This window comes from Anastrepha ludens, chromosome 4 (genome assembly GCF_028408465.1).
Source record: "Anastrepha ludens isolate Willacy chromosome 4, idAnaLude1.1, whole genome shotgun sequence".
In the NCBI taxonomy this organism is placed as follows: domain Eukaryota; kingdom Metazoa; phylum Arthropoda; class Insecta; order Diptera; family Tephritidae; genus Anastrepha; species Anastrepha ludens.
The window spans coordinates 101,827,452-101,848,452 of record NC_071500.1 but is presented as its reverse complement, the minus strand read 5'-3'; the positions used below and the strand labels follow the sequence as shown (position 1 = coordinate 101,848,452).

Below are 21,001 nucleotides of genomic sequence, written 5' to 3'. Positions count from 1 at the left end.
AGGAATCAAAGTAACAGTCCGCTTTATAATACTCGAATTCCAGGATTTCATTGTTTGTGTATAAAACAAACCTAAAGATAAATTTTTCCTATTATCGAATATGAAAAACCTTCCAGGAAAGCTGTAAATGAAAATTTGGAATTAATTACATCAAAAACTCTTTGCGATCATGTTTCTGCGAATAAAATTCTGTATGAGATACAAGGAGTTAGATTTTATTTATTCCAGTTATTTATTATATTTTGTCCAGGTATGGGGTAGTACACTAAATTTCGGATAACACTAATACTTAAAATAGTGAAGCTTTGTGTTTTCTAATACCACTTAAGTGTAGTGGAACTCAGCTTTTTTCACCAACATAAAATGTCAGAAAACTATTTTCACTAAAAACCAAGTCCGTTAATGGAATTTGGCCACTAAATCTAATTAGTAGAATACAGGGTCCGGCACTCGAAGTGTAACCAACTTCAGACCGCTCGCGCAGCTGATGTACGAGCATCAGTCGTCTGTTAGTTGACTAAATCACAGTCCAGAGTATTGTTTACAAGCGCGCGGAAGGATTTTGCCGAGAGTAAATGCGAAAAAAGAAAATCTGTAATCCGTAAAATCCGAAATCAGTAATGGATTTCAAACGTGATAGTCTGATTGCATTATATTTGTTTGGAAAATAACAACCAGCGATTGTTCGTGAGCTCGAGCACCTTAAAGTAAATAAAGTTTTTGTTTATCGCTCCATTACTCGTTACAATGATACCGATAGCATCGCGAAACGTCATGGAGGTGGTCTTCAAAAGACTACAGCGTCACGTGAAATGGTTCAAAAAGTGAAGAAGCGACTTGAGCGTAATTCCCGACGAATCAAATGGCGAAAGAACTGAAAATATTTGACCGTAGCATCCGCTATATACTGAAATATAATCACAAAGTGAAGCCTTACAAGATCCAAAAGGCGCTTGATCTCACACCAAAGCAGCAACAAGTCAGACTTGAGAGAGAATAGGAGTTGCTTCGCTTGGCCGAAAGCGGTCAATTTCCGAACATTATGTTTTCTGATGAGAAAAATTTTCAAATTGAGCAATTCGTGAACTCCCAAAACTATAGGGTTTATTTTATCGATCGTGCATGCATCATCTAGTCATCGATTGACCACCAGGCGGCAGCACTCGCCACAAGTAATGGTTTGGGCCGCTGTAACCGCAGTTGAGCGCTCGTCAATCGTTTTTATTGAGCCTGGCATGAAGGTAAAAGCGAAATATTATCGGGAAAGTGTTCTGGAAGTTGCTTTGAAGGCATGGGCAGAGAAACATTTCAATGACAGCCCATGGACGTTAGCAGAACTCGGCACCGTCTCACGAAGCTCGACTGAACCAAGAATAGCTAAAAAACAACGTTCCAAGCTTCATAACGTCCACACAATGGCTCTCAAATTCCCCAGACGCGTATCCGATGGAGTATTCTCTTTGGGTCATTTTGGAGAGCAAGGTCCGAACTAAAGGATTCACCTGTCACGAGGCGCTGAAAAAAGCCATTGTCCGTGAGTGGGCCAAAATACCTGCAGGTCACATTCGGGCAGCTTGTAATTCGTTTCTGAGCCGTCACAAGGCCATAGTCAAGGCAAAAGGTGATCATATCGAGCAAAAGTAAATTAAGTCTTAATTTATTATTATTTTCACACATTTTTTTAATTTGAATTGAATAAAAGTAATTTTCGAAACTAAATGTATGGCCCTTTTAATTGGTTACACTTCGAGTGCCGGATCCTGTAGTAAAGCAAAAAAGTTTCGTTCATTTCAGAGGTGGTGGAATCAAGTAACTTTCCAATGAACCCCAAATATAGTAGGTGTAGTACGAAACCCGTTTCAAGTTAAAATTGCTTTTCGAAATATTTATTGTATTTATTTGCCGATAATCAATAAAACAAGTTTCTGTATTCAATGATAACTGTTGCATTTTGGAAGTAGGAAGAAAGGAAAAGAATTTGTTCTCCCTCTGCGAAAATGATAGTAAAGACGTAGTAGAAACAAAACGCAAAGTACGCAATAGCAGACATTAGTGTAGCGATGGTGGAGCCTCTGGGTATAGCTGGCATATTGCTAGGCAGATAGTGACAGAGGAATCGATAATCTATCATCTTCGTTTCATAATTTTAAGTCCACTGGACCTGATGGAATATATCTAACAATGCTACAGAGAGGAGGAAACGGGCTGATTGAGGCCCTGAAAAGGATTTTCACAGCCTGTCTCGAACTTGGCCACATACAATCCCGATGGCGGGAGTAGTTTTTATTCCGAAACCAGAAAAAGATGACTATTCCCTAGCTAAAAGTTGTAGACCAAACAGTTTGACATCGTTCGTATTGAAAGGTCTAGAATGAGTAGTAGAGAAGGACATTCCAGTAAGGGTATTGCCGAGAAGTCCACTTAGTTACGAGAGGGGAAGGTCATGTGAATCAGTCTGACACGATCGTTAGCAAGATTGCAGCCGGGCTGAAAGCTGACGAGTACGCTGATCTGATCGAATGTCGATGTGTCGTTCGAGTCCGACCAATTCGTTGAGAGATCATGAATTTTTTATGATAAAATATTATTGAAATTAAAAATGTTGAAAAGATCTCTTCGGATATGTTTAGTTAAGGCTTAGAAGATACCATATGAGCGACCCATCGACAAGGGATTAAAGGGCCAAGTGGAACGTCATGGGGTTAGGATTAATAGAACCATTGTAAAATGGATATATCCATTGCTCTTTGAGAGGCTGCTAACCGCTGGTGAGAACAGTGACGAACTAGTTACAGTCAGGGCCAAGCAAAGATGTCCCCAAGGGGGTGTTCTTTCTCCGCTGTTATGGTGCTTCCTCGTAGATTCTCTGCTAACGCATATACTGGAATTCAGGTGGCTTGTCCAATCATATGCGGGCGATGTCTGTGCGCCAACATCGGATAAACTTCCCGCAATGCTTGGCAAGAAAGTATAGAGAATTCTGGATAAAATCGACGACTGGTCTTTCGGTCAATCCGTAAAAAACTACTTTAGTCTTGTTCACGAGAAAACGGAAATTGGATGAACTTAGTCTACCAGCACTGAAAGGTGTGACAGTCAGCCTCTCTGAGAAAGTTAAATATCTAGGAGTAAACCTTAGTTGAGAAACTGACATGGGAAACGCATGCTTCAATGAAGGTGGATCGCGCATTAAAGATTTTCCAACAATTCAGTAGAACCTTTTGCAAAACCTAGGGTCTCAAACTTGCTATGGCCTGGTGGATATACACAGCACTTTATCACTTATGCCTCTGCAGTTTGGTGGTGACGGTCCATGGTTAAGTCCACACGTCAGGAACAGAACGACAGACAGCAAAGAAGTGCATGTTTATCCATGACGGGTGCCATGAGTACAACTTCCGGCGATGCCCTAAATGCTATGATTAATTTGCTGCTCTTCGAACTTAAGATAGAACAGGAAACAATACAAGCAATGTGTAGACTTCATATAAAAGGTGAAGTCCAAAGTAAACAAGGTGGTGTCATAAAAATGCTTTCCATCGCACCATCTTTTTAATGAGTTAGTGCGTTGGAAGTTACATCTCTAGCTGACCTCTAGTGAAAGTTTGGTGACATTCGGTTAAGTGGAAGCGAAGTTATTGCGTCTAAATTGTCAATTTGTTTGTGTTATCGGTACAAAAATGAGTGCCGAAATCAAAGAGCTGAAATAAAATTGTGTTTTAAAATTGGCACGTTTACCAAAACATTTGAATTGATGAAACGAGTTTATGGCGATGATTGTCTATCTCGTGCCAGAGTTCATGAGTGGTTTACACGTTTCAGAGATGGTTATGAGGACATAAATGACAATGAACATACGGGTCGCCCAAAATCAGTAATCACCGAAAACCACATCAAAATTCTTCATAAATTTATCAAACATGAACCCAAATCATCGTTGAAATTCATGGAATCGGATTTGAATATCTCCAAAAAATAGATTTATCGCATTTTAACTGATCATTTGGGCTTCCGAAAGGTCTGCCCACGCTTAATTCCACACAAGTTAACTGAGGACCAAAAATTGCTCAGAATTCAACATTCTAAAGAGGCGAGAAAAGACGACAACGGGAACTTCCTTTCCAACATTGTAACTGGTGATGAATCGTGGTGTTTCTAACATAAACCTGAAACTAAGCGTCCAAGTGCCGAATGGAAAGTCCCAATCGAGCCACCACCCAAAAAATCGCATTTGAAGAAATCAAAAATCGATGCCGAGTCGATGCTCATTTGTTTTTACGATTCCAAGGGAGTTATCCACAAGGAGTTCGTGCCAACGGGCCAAACCGTCAATGCAATTTCCTATCTTGGCGTTTTGAAGCGTTTATTGTATCGCGTTCATCGAATTCCCCCAGAATACGGCGAAGGAGAAAGCTGGCGCTTGTTGCATGATAATGCACCATCTCATTCATCCATTCTTGTGACTGATTTTTTGACTAGAAATCGCCTGATAGGGCTCCTTGAGACTACTACCTGCTCGGAAAGTTGCATTTGGTTGCATGAAAGGAAAACGTTTTGCGTCCATAGAGGCCATACAAAAGGCTTGTACCGACATCCTGAAGGACATTCCAGTCAATGAGCTGAAACACCGTTTGGAAAAGCTTTCAGATCGCACAAAAAAGTATGTCGAGGCCAGAGAGCACTATTTTGAATAAATAAACTCGAAGTTATCAGAACATCATCAGTCGTTTCTATTTTAGCTCAGTCCTATTTATTTTGGACTTGGCCTTGTATATGGTTTCTGGCACGAAGACGGAACTTTGGGACACAGAAAACTCTTTAAAATGCTCTCTGAGCAGTATCCACTGCTTTTTGGTACTTAAAGACGACTTTATACCCATAGTTTCATTTGAAAGCAAATTCGCGTGAGCAATGCAGTAATTCAGGAGGCTATTTACGAATTTAACAAAATCTCAACATCTATCGATTTTGATTTGTCTTTACCTAAAACAATTTTTACTGATATTCTGAAAACGATGCGCTAATTTAAGTATACTCGTACTTGTTAATTAGCCTATAAGAAAGTATTGTTTCATAGACTAAATATGCAAATAAATAAATATAAATCAATAGCTCTGCTTGGCTGTAGTTATCTGCCCATTGGAGGTCAAATAGTGGTATCAAAACGGCCCTTTAGAGCTACCCAGATAGTGTCTGGTACTTCAATCATTTCACGCACCTACCTATGCCCACTCTCAAGTGCATACAGGTACAGGTGTGGTTTTAAAATAGATTCTGTAGGGAAAGTAATTTTTTCACTACCTACTAAAAAATCATAAAGCAAACTATTAATTCAGATATTGGTCTATAAGAGCTTATATCATTTCTGCTGCCCGTTTTAAAAAGGTGTAATGGAAGTGACTCTCGATCGATTTATAAAAAAATAAATCAATTAATTAAAAAATTCACCTAAAAAATAAATCGATTAAATATTACACATAATAGCCCTAAAATGAAAAATTTACATTGCTTAAAAAATTAAGAACAAAAATCATCCGTGTCACCTTTCATAGAAGTATTTTGTGCTGTAATATAATTTATGAACTCCATTTCAGAGACTGACAGAGACCCAAAATCTAATGATTGGGTAGAGCCAATACAGACGGTTGTTATGAGCCCCGTACTGCCTCAAGACACTAGCTAGCTTCTCTCGAATATGTCTTTCCACTTCCCACCATCAGCCGTAGCTCCCATTACTTTCTCGTTCACTCTTAATTTAACGTTATTATATAATTATGTAAATTTTCATATGCCGACTATTCAATGCTTTACGCCAGAACGAGTACGTACACATCATCATTTCACCGTCAAGTGTATCTTAAAATGTATTTTAAATTAGCGAAATGAGGGCACTACACAACTTTACCGCGCAAAATTTGTCATAAAACCAGTCACAATTTCCGAAGAAAAATCAAATTACACGACATAAATATGTGCGGGTGTATGTCTTGCAACTCCTTACTGTGTCATGCCATCGCTGCTCACTGTTCACTGCAAAGCAGCAGCAGATTTATCTAGAAAAATAGTCAAAACTGCATATTTCCTATTAACCTCCAGTCGTGGCCACAAAACAGCGAGCCAGCGAACGAACGAGATGAACGGGAGGTCAAGTGGCGGCGCCAATTTGATAGCCTCATAGCTGATTCCTGTGGCCTTTCAACTAACAACCACACCATATTCCGCCGTCTGTTCCTTGCACTGCGAGTATTTACGCTTAACCCCTTCAACGAAAATTTGAAAATTTCCAAGTACGTAATAGAAGCCAACTTGATTGCGCATCGTGGACGCGCGACATAATTAGAATGTCTCTATGCGCGCTAGTGTACACCGTCGCCATACTCACCACTCCAATAGACTTGTGTAATAACCTTTGAATGGGAAAGGGAAAAATACTTGAAGAGCAGCACATCGTAATGGCTGATGAGACTAACTGACTGGCTGTTGGCTGTTGGCTGAAGGAAGGAAAATTTGCATACTTCCGCAGCGTGTAGCGTTGTTGTGTCGACCGCAGGAAGAGCTTAATTAGAGAAAATTCAATCCCTATTTCTTGTTATGTACACTAATTCAAAATTTGGTTGTTTACCAATGTTTGTATGTGCATATATTTGGTTAGCAATAGCAGCAGGTTAGCGATATACCGGTGAATTTGCTGAAGGTGGAACGGTGAAAAGTTTTTCGGTGCTGCTGATAGCTGAGATTTTGTAGAAATGTAATTTATATAACGCAATGTGAAGCGCGTAAATTTTCAATTAAATTCAGTTGAAAACAATATCAACGCAGACAGGCGTGAGCATCCGCATCACTCATACGAGTATCCATGCACTAATCAAATCGTGTGATGTCTGCGTTTGAACCTGCCAGTTCTGAACTACCTGGCCGCCAGTTAGATTTTGTAGCTGAAGTCTTGGGTCTTCTGCATTTTTTTTCAAGCCATCAACTAGTGTTAATAGCACGCCGGATGTGCCACGAATTGTAAATTGCCAATATATGCATCAGTATTATACCAGTTACTGTACTGGTTACTGTACTGGTGCATAATGGGCACAAAAGCAGACGGTCGATTTTAGAGCTATGCTCCAGTTAACTTTTTTTCTTAAAATTTTATATATATCCCGAATCTGTTAAAAAACGATGTCTAAAACAAGTATTCCATACAAAGGGACCCATCCTAATGCACATACTTTATATAATATTTATTATTAGACAGTTCCAATAATTTTTAAATTAGAAAAGTAGTGGCATGGCCGCTCAAAAAATACTTTTTAATTAAAACAAGCTACCCACACCCTAGCACTTGATACATCTGCACCGCTATTTACCATTTGCGTCTGAAGAATTAAGTGGCAACACCATACACTAATAGTTTTATTTAAAGCTTTGTTCATTCTTTTGAGCACATTTTGTATGATACGCACTTTCTATTTTGTTAATAGTTATTTTTTTCAAATTAGGTGGCAACGCCTAAATGTTATTAGATCAAATTTCTCTTGATTATGTATTTATATACCTATATCATACCTACTTTTATTTTAATTAATATGCCTAATTTACCTCTAATCAGCTTCTAGTTTGTCACAAATAGGTGGCAACGCCATCCAAAAAAATTTGTGTTTTTAAATCATATTTAAACACTCTTGATTTGAGATCTGTGACTTATAATAGAACGGTAATTTGTTATATTTTTAGAATAAAATTCAGGTGGCAACGCTATAAAACAATTTTTTTTAATCAATTTTCACAAAAATATTTTCTATAACGCATTTGTCTATTTCTCAATAAATCACCTTCTTTTAAATAAAAACTTTTTTTAAATTAAATTAGTGGCAACGCTAGCCAAAAAAAAGTTTGTTTTAAATCTTGTTTCAAAAACCTTGATTTGAGTCCTATGGCTTATAATAGAACAGAAATTTGTGATAAATTGATATTTCTTGAAATTAAATTCAGGTGGCAACGCTATAAAACAGTTTTAATCAACTTTTCACAAAAACTGTTTCTGTACCGCTTTTGTTCATTTCCCAATAAATCACTTACTTTTAAATAAAAGCTTTTTTTAAAATTAAATTAGTGGCAACGCCAGCCAAAAAAATTTTTGTTTTTAAAGATGTTTAAACCTTTGATTTCAGATCTGTGACTTATAATACAACTGAGATTTGTGATAATTGGTATTTTTTACAATAAAATTCAGGTGGCAACGTTAGTGGAACAATTTTTTTTTTTCAAATACATTTTTCACCAAAATATTTTCTTTAACGCTTTTATCTATTTCTCAATAAATCACATCCTTCTAAATAAAAACTTTTTTTAAATAAAATTCGTGTTACACACAAATCACGACCTTTCCAACGGTGTCAAAATTATTAAAATCTGAGCAGTTGTTTTTATGTAATGCTCTTTCGAAGAAATCGTCTATGTTTTTATATATCTGTATAAAAAATATATCGATTATATATCTGAATATTTGCTTACACCTCTAATTGGTAATTTTGCAACTGGTCTAATTCTACATACTCTATAACTAGTACGACTTCTTCCAGTTCATGCTTGCTCAAGAGCTTGTTTTCTCACGGCAGGGACTCCAAAGCTGCATAAGCAGTACCTTCAAATGCATACACCCATAAATACATACATATCCATATATTATACATCGCGATGCACCTTTATTATTGCAACAATTTGCTAGCGTGAAATTTTTGAAGGATTTCAAATTTGCGGTGAACTTTATGCTTTTACGACTACATTCACACAAACACATGTGCCATGCATCAGTCATTTCGCGCTCGCATGTTGCCTGACCACCACTGCTACTATGGCTACGTTATTCAGCTACAATTTCTTTGCTGTGGTTTTTACATTTCTCATTTTTTGCTTAACTTCTTTCAGTTTGTAATTATAAATTAAATATTAACACTTTTGTGCAAATACTCAACGGAAAATATGGAGCTCAAACGAAATTCGTGAAATTACGTAACATTTTTTGTAGCAGAAAATTTCTCAGAGTTTCTGCTGCAGAGCTTGCCAAGAGGAGGTCACAAGTAGAAATATGTAAATAAAAATAAGTTCCCGCTCGTGGAAATATGTAATTACCGGGCTGTTCTGACAATCCAACACAGATCTCGTTAACGGGACAAGAAGCGAGAGTGGCTTGGTATAAAATTGTAGCATTGGCGTTGCCGTCTCACATTCATCATTTTGCATTTGAAGAAGCATATGTTTATGCTAAGTCCGAAATAATTTTTGAAGTGATCAACCAAATACGTTCGGAAACGGCAAAATTACATAAATTAGATTACGAATTTTTCACTCAATCGCCCCATTCTTAAGATTTAGCGCCCTTTGCCTTTTACCTATTTCAAAGTATGAAGAAATTACTTGATGGTAAAAGATTTGGGTTGAGGGAAAATCAGCGCTAAAACAAAATATTAATTTTGATCATACAATTCAGAGGGCATAAAATTGTATAAGTGTTGAGTGAAGTGTATCAGGTTAACTAAAATGAAATACTAATAATTTGTCTTTATTATTTACTTTATATCAATTTACAGAAGCGTTTTTGCACCCACTCCTCTATATAAGTATACCAGGCACACCTTCTTACTTGAATCAAGAACTTGTCTTTATTTAATTTTTCTGAAAACTAGAATGCAGTAAATAAATTTAAAAAATTCTGAAAAAGCAAACATTTAATTGTGAGATTTTGGTCTTCGGTTTTTTATACCATTTTTGAGATTTTTTTTAATTTTTTAGGATTAAAGTTAATTAAAAAAACAAAAAATTTTTAGTACAAAAGTTGTATTCTTTTTTCAAAAATAAGTGAGAATTACGCGAAGCGTTTTGAGACGGTATTTTTATGCACACATTCGAAAGGGCCGAAATTATCTTACGCCGCGGCTGCAGAAGTAATTAAAAATCAAAAATGTTTGTTGTGATGTGGAATCAGCGGTATAGGGTGTACAAAAACGTTGATGACTTTTCCGAGCGCGGCTTGAAGCAGGTGCCGACAAAAAAGCAGGATAAGGTGATCGTCCAACTATTTAAGCGGGACCCTTCCTTGTGACTACGCCAAGCACAATCAGTTCTTGCTAAAGAGGGAATAGATGTGAGTATCAACACCATCGAACGTCGACTGAAGGAGGCGAACATGTCCTACCGTCTCACATCATCAAAACCACTGTTCTCAAAAAGACACATTGAAAAACAAGAAAATGGCGTCACAGTATTGACAGACTGGCCTTCCTGGTCCTGGTGGCAAGGAAAATATCTTTTGAAACCTTCTTTAATATTGAATTTCGTGCAAAATCAGTAGGCCTTAGAATAAATGAAGGCAAAACTAAATATTTGAAGGACTCCCGCAGCGAAGAAAGACAAAGTCCTGAAAAACATCCAAATCGGGACATTAACCTTTGAAGATGTTCAACACTTCAAATATTTGGGAGTGTTAATAAAAAATGACAACAGTAGTTACGACACAATACAAGACAGAATAATGGCAGCAAACAAAGCATATTACGCCCACACAAAATTGCTGAAGTCCAAACTGCTCACACGTGAATGTAAACTCCGCGTCTACCAGTCAATAATACTACCGGTGCTGTCTTACGGCTGCGAGTGCTGGACATTGGCAAGCAAAGACGAAAGTAGCTTAAGAGTTTTCGAACGAAAAGTACTCCGAAGGGTGTTTGGCCCCATTAGCTGCAACGATGGAACGTACCGAATACGCTACAACGATGAGTTGCTAAACATATGCCAGGGCGAAGACGTTGTGAAATACATTAAATCCCAAAGGCTTCGATGGTTAGGGCAGACTGTACGCATGGAAGACAGCCGCCCCCAAAAATCTTTTTATCAACGAATTGTCAAATAGCCCGAGCCCGAGGACGTCCAAGGTTAACCTGGCTTGACCAAGCGATAGCCGACCTGAAAAAGCTACAAGTTAAGAGCTGGAGATCTGTTGCTATGAACCGTGCAGATTGGAAGAGGATTATGGATGAAGCTAAAGCTCACTCTGAGCTGTAATCGCTACTTGATGATGATGATGATGATATGTTTTATACTTCATGAATAATCGCGATTCCTTTTTTCTGACACAGACTGTATGTATATACAAAATTTGCTACATTGAGTAAATTTCAAAATTATTAAATTTTGTTTTCTTATCATACTTGAGCCTACCAATAAACAAAATGATCCGCGATCCGAGGCGATTCCATGTCAAGGTATCTAAGTATTATAATCTGGATATTATAGTAATATAAATTTTTCGAAAAACTGGTTAATTTATTGGATGAAGTATAATAAATTCAAAATTGTTTTTCTTAACTTTATAATTTTCAGATTTATTTTATGTTGAATATTTTATTATAGAAGTACAGTGAAATATCATCGTTTTGTTTTGTACTCTTTTTAGAGTTCTTTTTCAACTTTTTTGGATAAAATATACTAATAAAAACTTAATTGTGAGATTTTGTTCTTTGATTTTTTGAACCATTTAAAAAAAAAAATTAATTTTTTTGGATTATACTTACTTAAAAAAATTTTTTCCAAAGACAAAAATTGTATTCTTTTTTCAAAATTTTTGGAAACATTTTTTGGGCAACTTTTACTAACTACTACTACTACTTATAGCTACTATATATATATATATATATAATTGGCACGTGCAGCCTTTTTGGGTGTTTGGCCGAACTCCTCCTCCTATTTGTGGTGTGCGTCTTGATGTTGTTCCACAAATGGAGGGACCTACAGTTTCAAGCCGACTCCGAACGGCAGATATTTTTATGAGGAGCTTTTTCATGGCAGGAATACACTCGGAGGTTTGCCATTGCCTGCCGAGGGGCGACCGCTATTAGAAAAATGTTTTTATTAGTTTTTGCTTTCACCGAGATTCGAACCTACGTTCTCTCTGTGAATTCCGAATGGTAATCACCAACCCATTCGACTACGGCGACCGAATACTACTACAGGTACTAATAACAATTTTTCTTTGGAAAAACTTTATTTTTTTGATTCAAGATTTTTTGGCATTTTTCAATGCCTGCCTTCCCCCAAATTTTTTTCCTTTCTTTTGGTTTTCATGTATAGACGAGGCTGTGCTCAGTAACTCATGAGAGTCTCATAATAGGACTAACATAACTTTTCGTGCTATATTCAAATGTGTACAGTGAATAAATGGAAAATATTGCGTAAAAACTATAAAAATGTTAATAAGAACCTAAGATGTTTCACATTAAAAAGCTATTTGATATGTAAAAATTTTGGTATAGAAAATCTCAAAATTAATTTTATTTTTTATTTCAGTTTACTTCTTATTGAATGGCTTGACTTTGGCCATTAATCAACTGTTTTTCAGCAAAATATACATACATATATACACATTCTGCAAAATACTTGGATCACTCAACAAGTAAGTTAAAGAAACTGATCGAATTGAGGCGACAAAAATCCACAGTCGGTTCACCTGGTGCTTTTTTACGCCATAAAAGTCAATGGCTGGCTTTTATTAGATGCTGAAAACAGTGAGAAAATTAGCGACCATTAGGTGTTAATGACCAAAGTGTCTATACAAAAATTTCCTTAAAATTTTTTATTATTTTTTTATTTTAAAACTTTTTCTACTATATGAAAGTCGTGCTTGTCGTTCTGCTCACAGCAAAAACTCATTCGCTGTAGCTTATCTTAAAACTTAAAGCATACAATTTTTCCATTCCCTTTTCACCTTTTAACTTTTAACTTTATTTTAATCAACATCCACAACTTGAGGCAAGCGTAAAAGAGCCGAAATAAACTGAATAAATGAAAAGCAATGCCAAGAAAAAAGACGAGCCCGAAACTACTCTTAATAGAGATTAAATTAAATTAGACTTAAGATTAAATATATTTTTATGGTCACTTTGTGGTTGCTGGCAGAGAGCGTTGCGCCGGGCGCGCTGTGCAATTACTTAAAAAGCGTCTTTCAACAAGCAGAGCCAAAAGTTCGACGTTGTAGGGAAAACAGCATTACTCAGGACTTAAGTATCACAAAGTCGCAGAGGAAAGAAGGAATGAAGAAAAAAGCAAGACAAGAACAGCCAAAGTTGAATAAACAAAAACCTGGGATAAAAATCTTCGAAACATTTAAGGCCTTCAGCTGCCAACAAGGCGAAAGCAGTGTTTAATCAGTGCAACATTTGTTGCCACCTGCGCCAGTCCGAAATTAGCATTTGGTTTGGCAATGTAGTAGGCGTAAACCAGCAAAGCATTTAATTTTAAGAGCCGGAAACTATTTCCGTTTGCAATATGCATATGTTGACCTGCTGATAATCCCATGGTCGTCCAATAAATGTCTCCGTTTGATATGCCTAGCAAACGAGGTGTTAGTGGGGTGTGTGCAAGTAACTGCTCTTCACTTGCTTCATGAATCGATACCTACATCTGGGCATGAAATATGAAATATAGAAAAAGCTTTTTCTAATAGTGTTCATCCGCTCAGCTGATTATGACAAAACTTCGAGTGCAATTTTGACACGAAAAAGCTTCTTATAAAAATCTATGCACGAGCAATGTTGTCCCATGCATTTGTAGAACAACATCAAGGCGCATGCCATAAATTTGAGACGAAGCTCGACAAAGCATCTGATAAAGGGTGCCTTCCTTTGAATTTGTATAACAACTATGGCTATTTGTTCTTATTATACTTTTCACATCAGGAACTGCGGTACGATTTATGCAAGGTATGCCCAAATGGTGCGTCCACTTAGAGAACTGAAAGAGATTTCGAACTCTATTACTTTACATTTTTCTTTGCCAAAAAAAAAAATGTTTTCTAAACCTATACTTTTTTAGTATTTTCTTTCTTTAACTGTTCCCCTTTTACCCTATGAGCTGAAAGTACCGGGAATGTTTAAATAAAACAAAACAGAGTTAAATTTCAGGCAAATTTATTTTATCTCTTTCAAAAAATTACCCGTCTGAAGCAAAACATACATATGTGACAACCCTGTATTTAAACCAGTCCTCCATGCACCCCTGGTGGGTCAACGAAGGAATGGCTTTCAGCTCTTTCGTCGCATTCTCTTTGATCTCCTCTATCTACTCAAATCTCCATCCACGAAGTGGTAACTTCAACTTGGGAAACAAAAAGAAGTCGCACGGGGCCATATCAGGTGAATACGGTGCTTGTACGTTGGTATTTGGTGTTTGGTCAAGCACAATTAGGGCTCGGTGTGATATCGCGCGTCATCATCATGCAAAATCCAAGAATTGTTTTCCCACATCTCTGGCCAGCCAGGGAGACACTACTGGCCCGATGGCGCTTAAAAGTGGCAGATGTGTGTCTTCAGTCCTACCAACATAAGAAAAAAGATATGGACCGGTTCTCACGTGCACGGTTCGTTTAAATTAAACAGCCTCGGAACTTTCTGATCATGGGGTACTACATTCGACTTTTCTCTAGTGATGCGATATTATATGGTTTTCGAAGGCCCTCAAAAAAGCGTTTATTTGAGCAGTGACATCTCTTTTGACCTAAATTTCTTACAACTGAAAAAAGGCTTTATTTTCAGAAAAATAAAATGGAAATGGTCACAGCAAGCCGAGTCTAGATAATATTCGTTGTCAAATTCATGAAGTTTTGTCATTAGGACTAAAGTCTGTGTGCGCACTTTTTTCACTGCTACAAAATGGTTTTAAAGCTTGTTCGAATTGCCAAACACTGCTTCGAACTCGTCAAATGGTTTTGGTTGTCTTAAGTTGTAAACAAAGGCAGCATCTGTCTAGCGGAAAACTTTTTCATATAAATATATGAATGCAAAACTGAAATCTATAACCCACGTAAAAATTATGTCTTTACTCGAATTTCCAGGGACCTATGACACAATAGGCACTTTCTACTCTGTGGTCTCTACTGCTGGTTTCTGGCATCGATATTTATTATCCAACTAGAGAAGAGGAATCTTAAAAAGGCATCTCGTGGCATTGTCCTAGGGCTTATCAAAAGCCAAGTACTGATAATTTGATTTGGAAAAAAAATGTGTGGAAGAAATCTGATAAAGCGCTGAGTAAAGAAAATTTATTAGCAACAGTGAAACATGGTGGCGGTGGGGTGATGGGGTGGGGGTGCATGGCAGCTGATAGCATGAAAAAGTTGCAGGATCAGTTTGCATTTTTAGATATTCTAAAACGAAATTTACGACAAGACGCTGTGATGCTGGGGTTAACAAATGACTACTGCCTGCAACATACGTGCCTGCCAACACATCCACAATGGCCAGATTTAAATCCTATTGATGAGCACTTCTGGGCATACATATAAGAAATCACTAAATTAAAAGCAAAGAGCTCTTGAGAGGTGTTATGTGGGGGAATGGGAGAGAATTACTCCCAAGGAACACGACCGGCAACACCAAAAGGAAGTTCGCAAAGCTGAAGCAACACAATTTACTCTATGCAAACGCTATCTAACTTGCCTAATATCAGAAAACAGCCTTAAAAATAGTGATTTATACCAGTTATATGAGACATTACCATTCTAGCCAGCGGCGAATCTTGTTCGATAACTGCTGTTGTTGCTTTCACGTGCAAATTTTCCATCAAGCGAACAGAGCCCAGATATAGCTAGCAGAGAAGTGGCGAATCGCAGGCGCCTTATAAGATACTCTGGGTTTGAAGTTCGCCATTCTCTATCCCAAATGAGTAGAAATTCAATATGTATGAAATCAGATGTCATGAGGTTGCTTATTATTTTAGGAATCAGCTGTTAGATATATTAAATTTCTACACTAAATTTTGGGTCTGAGTATCTCTACTATTCTCCCTCCTTCGCTTAAATGAAAAACATCAGATTCTTTGGGCTCTTCAAGGCATTAGTTTACCACTTTAGACCGGACATAATGTGATGTGTGCCCGGTGTAGCATCTTGCAAGCTGAGATCTACGCTATAGACAAAGCTACAAAAACAATACGACTAATGGATTTACCTGTGGCAAACCTTACTAATTTTGTTGATATTCAAGCAGCGATCAAGGCACTGGCCTCAGCACACATCAGTTTACGCTATGTTGAAGAATACAGGAGGTTGCTCTCGCTTATCCAACAACACAACATCACACTTTGTTGGGTTTCCGGCCGCACTGGAGTAAAGGGAAATGAACAAGCGGATGAGTGTGCAAGGAAAGACTCTGAAGTGAACCTTCAGCGAGTGGTAGAGAACATTAGCACTCCTGCATACGAATTGCACACTGCGACTTATTTGCGCATAATTGCGGAAACCAATAGAAGTTGGTATCTGACTACTAACGGCAGGGTCTCCAAAGCTCTCTAGCCAAAACTGAATCTTAAAAGGGCCAAATCTCTACTTGGATACAACAGATGAACTAACAAGTTTTATAAAGGGTCACTGCACTATTAGCACCCTAGCGAGTAGAATGGGTGTACCTCTCACAATGACTTCTGTAGGAGCTGTGGAGATGAAGAAGAAATTTAGTCGGTACAACACCTCTTCTGTAACTTGGCGACTATTTCTTTGAAGATCTTGGAAATTTGCAAAATGTCTCACTGGAGGGACTGATTTTTTTGTTTTTTTTTTTTCTTGTTCACTCCTCTCGGGAGCATAGAGCCTCGACAAGACTCGACTGTCTTGAGTTGATTTCGTTAATCTATTTGATTTCTGACAGGCTAAGTGATTAGCCCGCCATTACCAGTCATAAATAGTGGGAATGCCCACCTGTCGTTACTTAGGAACTGATTGCAGCGCCATCTGTGTTTCACATTTTTCTGCCAGAAGGATCGCACAGATGATTGAGGACTTCGCTAAATTTGGTTGTCTGCGGTATTACCGCGTTTGCCAGCTTTCTCTTCCTGGCGCCACTGATGCAATGTGTAATTGTGCGTTTTTCTTTGTTTTTTGGGTGTTTTAGCAGCTACAATGCAAAAATGTAAATAATGCTGAGTAATGTACGGGGGTAAGGATGGAAAGGTTTTCGGGTTCGAGAAATGCAATTTTTTTTTTAGAAACAGAGAAAGTAGGTAAGTTTGGAAAAGTGCGAGGTCGGTGCTTTACGTAGAATCTGAACCCACAACCTCTGGGATGGCAGGCTAGTGCACTTACGCTTAACTACCGAGGCCACTGACTGATTGCCTTCTTAAAAACATCTGAGTGGTTTAGCAACTTAGTTAGCGGATGCAAAGTAAATGCAGGTATCAAAACAGGCCTTGGGGCCACCGAGTGTCTTGTTTTAGAAAAGCAACCTAGCTAACTTAATCGACTTTGATGTTTGCATACATTGGTAAATTACTGACTGTGCCTGGAAATCTTACCCAATGTTACGCAAGACTAAGAAATTGCCAAATTAATCACCCTATCAGAAGTTTGACTCACTCATATTTGACACTTGTGAATTAGGCAGCTGCAGTGGGCAAAAAGATAAGCAACGCAGCGAGTAAAGTTCAGAATAAAGATTTCCATCATTCAAAATATTTTTTTTGCATTGTAAGGCGTTTTTCAATAGGTGCGCTTCAACTTTTTTCCGATAGGGAGGGCCAACGACACAATATTTTTTATTTTTCGCTTGTCATTTGTAAACTTCATTAGTGTACATTTCATCATGGAACGCTACACACTTGAGCAACGATTGCAAATCGTGCAAATTTTTTATGAAAATAATCGTGCAAATTTTTTATGAAAATTTATAAATTTTCCAAAAAATCATCTTCAGTGATGAAGCTCACTATTGGCTCAATGGCTTTGTCAAGAAGCAAAATATGCATTACTGGGCAGAAAGCAATCCACACGTGATTCATGAGGCACCGTTGCATCCCGAAAAAATCACTGTTTGGTGCGGTTTACATGCCGGCGGCGTAATTGGCCCATATTTTTTCGTTGACGAGAACGATCGCCACGTTACTGTGAATGGAAATCGATACCGCGACATGATAAACGATTATTTTTAGCCGCAATTGAATGGTATGGACTTAGACGACATGTGGTTTCAACAGGACGGGGCCACAAGCCACACAGCACACGCCACAATTGATTTGTTGAAGAGTAAGTTCGATGAGCGCATTATTTCCACAAATGGACCGGAAATGGACCGCCGCGCTCGTGTGATTTGACGCCTCTAGACTATTTTTTTTTGGGGTTATGTGAAGTCATTGGCCTACAGTAACAAGCCGGCGACGATTTGTGAGCTCAGAGCCAATATTGAACGCGAAATTGCTGGAATTTCGGCCGATTTATGCAAAATAGTGGTCGAAAATTGGGTTCAACGATTGGACTTCGTAAAACGTGCACGCGGTGGTCATTCAAAATAATACTTAAATGTACATGTTCAAACTCGATAATAAAAAAAAATAGTTGAAAGAGTCAAACCGTTTGTGTTTTATTCAAAAAAAAAGTTGAAGCGCTCTTACTGAAAAAAAAAAATTATTCAAAAACAAAACTGGATGATTAGTTTTGCACCACAATAATTATAGCAGTCTCTCTTTTTAATGGGTTAAGGGTAGTCAGAGGCCCGAAAAAATGATGATTTTCAAAAATTTTGTTTTTTGCTAGTCAATTGCTTTATTTTGCAAATTCAAAAGCATAGCATTAATACATTATGTTTCGACTTGACTTTACCAAAATTTGAAAAATCAATCCGACAGGAGAAATCAGTTTTATTAATAGATAAGCTTGTGCCTGATCCAAGGTTTTTTTCAAAATTAGCAATATGGCGGCCTCAGGAACAATTTTTCAGATTTTCGAGAAAAAACCGACAATTAATTGTTAAAAAAAAATTGCGAAATTTAAAAAAAAATTCCTTCGATCAGACACGAGTTTTTTATGTTTTTCAAAAGCAGTATACATTTGATTAAAATCTACTAAGCGGTTTTTAAGTTACAGTGATCACCAGTTCATAAAACATAGTTTTGAGAGAAACTCATTTAAAGTTTTGCTATCGATTCCGGAGCGTCCGAGCGCCCCTTATTAATTGTTGAATTTCACACAATATTTTTAAGATATTATACTTAAAGAAAATGCAAAAGAATACAATTTTTGTAAAATTCTGACTAGCCCAACCACTTGAAGTTTACTTGAGCATGCGCAGCTTTACGGAAGGCACGGAGACTAACACAAAAATGCCAGGTGGTTATTTGAGAACAGTATTCTTTCAGCTTAATATTTGTATTCATCTGTACTGATTTTCCTCATAAAGACTGAATTTTGCACAAAACCTATTAACAAAGAACCTTTAGTGGGTTATGAGCAAAAATCAATAATGCTTGCCTTTTGCTTTGATGTCTGCGCTATGCGATTGGGCTGCCGATCAAATTGCATTGCATAAATGAGTGTTTGCATACGCACATGAGGCGTAAGCGTCCACGCCTAAAGCATTTTAGTGTGCCAATCAGCTTCGAAAATTTCTGGCTGTGTTGGCTTTCTTCTGCTGTTTTTGAAATCAAAGGATCTAAAATCAAAACTCAATTACGACTTTATTACAGCGACCGGGCGTAGAGTTGCCAAGGGATGGTGGCTCCTAAAGTAGACAGCGTCCAACACCTGACTCTCATTCACTTTTACCGTCAGCACTTTATCAGTTATTACGTTTACACTTGTTCTAGGCAGCAGGCACTTTTACCAACACGTATCTTACAAGCACTTACACACTAGTGCAGGAACATACACACACACACACACAGACGTGCTTACTCTTTTACCAACTGCCAGCACTTAATTGTGGCGATGAATTGAATACTACAAAGGTATTAAAGGCATTTTCCGAAAGCATTGCGACTGGCATTTATTATTTTGCAATACATACGAGTATGCACACACACACACATATATACAAGTATATGTGAACGCAAGTACGCTTACCAATACAAATAAAAAGCCTACACTTAGTAACACCCAGTTAAACGCCCCCAATGTCTAACTAAAAGTTTGCATACGAGTATACGCACCTAGGCGCACAGGCATGCCTTCCCACATACATTGAAGTATGAAATTGTCTGCGTATGTGTGCACGCACTCAAAAACCTTTGCATGCTTTTAGGCTGTAAAACGTTCATGTCGAATGCAAAGTGAAGTGGCCCAGTGACTAAGTGTTTAGGTGGAGTACTCGTGTGCGTGGGTGTGCATGTGTATAAGTGGCTTTCCTGAAATGGCTGCTTTTGAAGCCAGCACAATTGCCAGCAATAACAATAACAAAAGGAAGTGTACCTATATTTCGTGTGCAAGCGACAGGCACAATCGAAGGAAAATTTGTAACTGCTGTTGTTGCTGTAACGAGTTTAACCAACTGCTTCGAAAAATGCAAATTTATTGTTGTTGAATTTGTCGCTGGTCGAATGTGATTGTTAGTTTTTTGTCGTTTGGTTTTTTCGGTGGTTTTTTCGTTTGCTTGTGGCACTTGTTGCAGCTTTTATGCAATTAATTGTCGTTGTTGTTGTTATTAAGCTCTGTAGCTCTGTAGGGATGAGCGGGATTAGGATTTCATTAATGCTTGAATGTGAATGAATTAAAACTTGCTGCAGCACTCATTCGGATTTAGATCGATTTGGTATTTGTATTGGGTTTACATCATCCATGATTACGAAGGCTTGCATTACTCGTACAAGGGTCGACAAAATATGATTGACTATCAGTAGCATTCGCTTTGTTCCTTGTGTTACATGCAACGCTCTGGACTAATCCCATTTTGGGCTGCGTGATGTGTTCCGTCAGTAATCTAGCCAATATTTTGCAGGCCTTCCCAGACAGTGATAAAATAAAGTTTACAGTTTTGGTATTCCAAGTCCTTAGCATAATTTTTGTAGTTTTGTACGAGATTGAGTGTTCCCATATTGACGGCGTTTCCAGAGCTAGTTCCTTATTTAGTTACATTTTCAGAAAGGAGTGTGATGTGTATATTTCTGACGTGCTCAATCTCGGCAAGCGAATACCTGCCTTTCCTTTGTGTTCCGGTATTCAGTTAGTAGTGGCCTGCCTATTTCCGCAGAGTTCATACAT

At 37.8% G+C, this 21,001-nt stretch overlaps 1 long non-coding RNA gene across 1 annotated transcript in view; it reads left to right on the top strand.

Moving 5' to 3' along the window:
* LOC128860396 (uncharacterized) overlaps positions 1-21,001 on the top strand; it is a 100,083-nt gene that overhangs the window by 31,421 nt on the left and 47,661 nt on the right. Inside the window, exon 2 of the long non-coding RNA XR_008454247.1 lies at positions 12,334-12,439. This is a non-coding gene — a long non-coding RNA (uncharacterized LOC128860396). The remainder of the gene's footprint in view (positions 1-12,333; positions 12,440-21,001) is intronic.